This window comes from Sinohyriopsis cumingii, chromosome 3 (assembly GCF_028554795.1).
Source record: "Sinohyriopsis cumingii isolate HCF-2022 chromosome 3, ASM2855479v2, whole genome shotgun sequence".
In the NCBI taxonomy this organism is placed as follows: domain Eukaryota; kingdom Metazoa; phylum Mollusca; class Bivalvia; order Unionida; family Unionidae; genus Sinohyriopsis; species Sinohyriopsis cumingii.
The window spans coordinates 146,784,210-146,789,935 of record NC_142963.1 but is presented as its reverse complement, the minus strand read 5'-3'; positions in this window follow the sequence as shown (position 1 = coordinate 146,789,935).

Genomic DNA, 5,726 nt, shown 5'->3' with positions numbered 1-5,726 from the left:
CTCAACGCTGATAAATTAGTTTTGTTCGCGGTGTGTCTCTTTATATAATTTAGACCAATCTCAGCAAGCCCGTCCCACCTGTCAAGACATCAATAATCTTATGAAAATATAAAACTTGTAGGAGATAAGGATTTTCCTTTCACACTCTTCCAGCCATTCATTAAATGTTTGTTATCTCACCTTATCCAAAAATGGTACCCATTCATTCCCAGCGAACACTCCCACTCTTAGGGGCGCCAGTAAAATCAGGGCCAAACACTAGAGTTACTAAACGTATCTTCCTGTCCGAGTATCAGATGAAAATATTGTTGCGCCAAGCGATAGTTCGTAGTTCGTAGTCCGTATGCCTGGTGCCTTACCGCCTTCTTGTGGTCAGATGGATAGATAAAGACATAACAGAAACGGGAGCAAGCTAAAAATTACCAATTTATCGAAGATCACCGCTGGAATGTAAAAGTATCGTTGGCACATCTAACCTTGAGGATAAAGGTCACAGGAGTTCAACGTTGATCCATTTGCCTGTTCCTGAATAAACACCAAGGGTTTTGGGGAGGGGCATTTTCGAACAAGTATGCATGGTTTTACATAGAGTAAACAGTTCTTTGGAGATTGTCGTCGACTTAAACATGAATAAAATTATAAACCGACCTGCTTCAGCCGCCTTAAATGTTTCATATTCGTGACTACTATATTTGTTATCACATTTGGTGGAACACACACACACACACACACACACACACACACACACACACACAATACTCACATTTCATTGGAAATCTGTCTTTGCTATTTCAATATTTAGTACATAGACTTTGCCAATATAATTTTTTTTAATTGCGAGTACATCGTGGAAATTCGAATTGAATAAATTATGCGATGTTCTTGACAGCTATATCAGCTTTATAGTTTTGTCAAATGTTATATTTGAACCTTTTTTCTGAATCGTACATTTTTGAAGACACATATAATGTGAACTGGGAAAGAACATAATCATGCTGCCGGTTTTTTCTTCATTTTGAACAATATGATTATGTTTTTTTTATTGTATGTTATCAAAACTGTCGTAAATAATTTTTAGGTATATTAGTACTTAAAAAATAATGTCAAATAACTATCAGAACTTAAAGATACATGATTAACTAAGTACGCGTAAAGGTCACATTCATAAAAGTTTATTTTTTATAGGAAGACGTGTGAATATTAATTAGAACATTTTTTCAATAATACTAATGTTTACAATAAAAAATTATTAACATTTTATTTTAATCCTGTTGAACAGCGACGAACGTAACTGATTACAGAAAATGCAGACAATATATTGAAAACGAAATAGATTCTGTGCAACGACTATCTTTAATTAACGATATATGTCAAGCAAAAAGAGCTTTTAAATTTGAAGGCATTGCTGGGTTCGAAATTAAGGCTTGTTCTTGTGAGAGTTATACGTGATGTTGCTAAGGAATACGACATTTATTAAAGGTGCTTCCCCTTGAACAAGTGACGTACAAGTCTGGCACACTAGCCATGCCGTGTCATGTCACATAGAAATATAGTTGTAAACTACAAAAACCTGCAACGTTAACTGGTATATGATTCTGATAATTGATGCTAATGTAATAAATAATTTGTTGATGTAATGTAGTTACTGTGTTATTGTTTAGAAGACAAAATAACGGTAAGAAATTTGGAACTAAATTTGTTTTTCTTTCTTTTATCAAATAATTAACATTCTGAATTAAAAACATGCTTTGGTTGTGGAGCTCCATGAGAAATTTCCAAAACAACTTGTCTGTGTTACCATTACTTTCAAATATAAAAATAGTATCCAGTCAGAATTAGCGTGAACTATTACAAGAGAGAGGCAAGGATATTAAGCTGCAATGATCAGTAAAGTTTTTAATATCTACATTGTATATTGCAATAGATGGTGGATGATAGTAATTCTCGAAAACTTTAATAATGGACATACAGAAGAAGAAAAAAAGCAGTTAAGAAATTTAAACATGTAAGAGTGAGAACTTGATCAAAACGTAGGCCATCCAGTTCTATTGACTTTTTTCTTTTGTAAGTTAGATAAAATCGAGATGCCTAAAATGAAATACAAAATTGGCGTTTAAAGCCAGAAATTTTCGAAAGGACAGGTAGTTCTAACAAGAGTTTTTCTAATATACATGTATTTAAGAAGATGCGGGGGGAAACAAACCCTTACACCTACAGACCAATTGGCAGATATCTTGTAGTATTCAAGCAGGTGACAAAGTTAATTATGCAATTCATGTTTCAAGTGGCAACTTAAGTTACGCAGCCAATCAAGTAACGACAACGAGCAAGCTTCCCTCGAGGGCAGCGAAGCTGACTCCTCGATTTATATCTACAAATCAGCGATCGTATCATTCATAATTGTGAGGGTAATCCTACGGATCCATCCCTCGAATGTGTGTGTTAGCTGATATCAGAACACCTCGGCTATTTAAAATTTGACCTAGAAGTTATGAATGGATCGATCTATTTTTTCATTTGTAACATTATACGGTCAATCAGGTCGTTGAAATAATCAAAGTGGTCCGAACATATAGGGTTTCTACTTCTACTAAGAAATATCAGGCGAACAAAATGTGTGATTTTTCTGTAAATTGCAGGAGCTTTTGGCTTGTTTGGCGCTGTGACCCAATATTATTTCACCTTTAATTGTTGTTCAGGTCTGCTGAAAACCATTGTTTATGATGAGAAGAAATAGATTCGGAAAAGGTATTCAGCTGAAACAAGCTCACCAAAATATATTAGTAGTGATTTAGGTCGAACCATATTTCACAGGCGCTAGAATACATCAGGTTTTAGTCATAACCTCATCGATTGACCTGACAAGCACTTTCCCAGCTTAGAATGACACCTAGACAGAATAGCTACGTAAATACACATTTTAATTTATCATAACTTCGACATTTTCCATATGCATTTTAAATACATTTTAAAGAAAACGACTGACACTTTTTAAATCGTTGGAGAATACTATCAGGCGCGAAAGTGGTCCATTGAGACCGTCTAAGTTGAAATAGTGATGTTATATGCCGAGAATACCAATTTCACACATTGCATAAAATTGCTTGTGTCCAAAGTTCCACTTTCAGTGTCGAGTGTCCAGATTGTATGTACTGAATTCAAGAGAGGTGACCGAAAGTTTATGCTTGTTGCTGGAATGATATGTGGCTGCTGACAATTTCGTTTCGACCGCTCCGGTGGTCTAATGATTAGAGCGTCTGCCTCGGATGCGGGAGATCGCAAATTGGAACATCATGCTACATGTCTGTGGCACGATGCCCCAGTGCTAGACATCTCTATAAACTGCCATTTTGCAGACATCATAGCGATATGACTGAAACATTGTTCAAGCTACGTTAAAAATCCAAATTTCTCTCTCTCTCTCTCTCTCTCTCTCTCTCTCACACACACACACACACACACACACACAGAGTTTCATTTCGTAAGTCTAAAATATGTTAAATTGAATCGTGGCAACTGAAATTCATTTGTCGACCATTTCAGCAAAATTTATTGACATTTATTCTTTGGCTTAAGTTCATTTTCGGAAAGTTCAGCAAAGAGGATAGAATTACATTGCATGGGTTTGATATTCCCATTTTCTGGTTCGTGATGCAAATTTTACATTTTGATTCGAAAATGTACCCACATAAACTTTATTCTGTATGTTGATAATTACACTTTTTGCGCTCAGTCTAATTTGCCGATGGATATTTTACCTCCTACGTTGGGACTGTCCACTTTAATGTTGAAAATACTACCAAGATGTATCATTTGCATATTAAATTAGATCTTGAATATTTAGAGTTTGAAAGCTACGATTCACATGTCAAGAGTTACTAAACTTTATTCCGCCAGAGGTCGCTTTTGTGAACGGATCCCATTATTTTTAAATATGGAACGTGTTTGTCGTGCTGACCGCGTTCGAGGCCAACGGGGGGGGGGGGAACCTAGCATATATCAATAGGGCCAGGGCCCGAAAGGGGCACAGGCTGAACAACACTTTTTAATTTTATAAAAGAAACATTTTGTTTAAACAGGAGCTACGGCCCTGACTGCGTTCACTTATCGTGAGGACTGGTAATACGATGACAGCTCTTCTCACAGTATCGATCGTCTCCTCTTTTTTAATGAAAAAACGGCCATTTGTTTGTATGACTACATCCTAACCATACTTAAATAATGAGGCTATGCCATTGCTCTGCTGATGACTTTAATGCACTCGTGATCCTGAGGTCATGGAGTCATCATCCAGGCTGACTTGCACTCCTTCATTGGTTTATAATAGTCGGAAAGTTGTTATGGATGACGGTATGGGGACGAAACTGACACTGTGAAGGTGATGGAAAGATGTATTTGCCAGTGATCTTAAAGGATAACCCTCTGGGGACAAAGGGAATTTAATGTTCAAAACGTCCACAGAATTAACATTGGATGACACTCTACGAGAGTGAGGACTTTACTGTGTGGGTCATTCTTGGCCAGATCCTCGTATGACAAACATCTCAAGGAGTCACGCGAGAGATCTAACTGAACGAGAAAATGTCATTCGCTGTCAAATGTGTGACACTTTTAGTACTCGTAAGTCCCCAGATGACTAAAATCTTCAATCGTAGTATATAGTTAACACAGATTTTTGCTTCTGCTTGGAAGTCTAGTAAATATGGGTTTGGATGGCCAGGACTGGTTGATAATGAAAGTTATGTAAGGAAAAGAATCTTTTGAGAGCTTATCCTAGTTGTAATTGAAGAAAAATAGAGAAATTTTATTAGTGTTATTTTAGTCCTTTAACAATCTTGAGCTTGGAACACTCATTACTGAAATTAGCGCCTGACTCTTTGGTGCGGAATTGAAAGCACACATTTCAAACACATGTAGGTCCAGAAAATGCAGTTGATCATATCCTTTTCTCTACAGATAAATTGTCATCCAGGTTTCACATATACTGACAAATATAGGTTTGATCATGAGCACTCAGAAATTTAAAGTTATTGAATTTTTAATATGGTGTTTGCAGAGGTTTACAGTGGGAACTGAACTAGTATAGTGAGTCATTTACCACCACTAAAGTACATACTCATTATGTTTACATTTATCATTTATACACTAAACACTGCTATATACATTTACTGTATAGATGGTGTAATTTTTGGACATAATAAAAAAGAAGAGAAAAGAACAGAAGAGTCAAAAACGAAATGAGAGACTGCTATCGGTAACAATCATTAATACATTGTTTGACCAGACTTTCATTAGGCGTAGCTCTCCAGGTATTACGCAAGATACTAAGCAGCCAATGAAATACGAGGGTTTAAAGTAAAACTGGTACGCTATCCTGATCCGGACAGAGGAATTCGACCAATAAAATGTATTTTTCACATTGCATAGTACATCTGAACTATCGAAATGTCTCGAAACTGACGCGAGATTTCGAATATCAGAATGTCACACCAGTTTTGAACATGTACGAAATGAGGATATATTCCCATATATTAATGGCTTGGCAATTCTTGAAGCACTATCTACCACTTGCACCTGTCAAAATGCTTAACTATACTCGGTATCTAAATAATGGGGTTTTCCTCTTGATGATTGCCATTCTCAACTGGCGAAGTGGAATGTGCAAGCAATTTGCAACACGGATTGTGCAGTATTTGGATCCACCGAAAGGATGCATGATAATATAA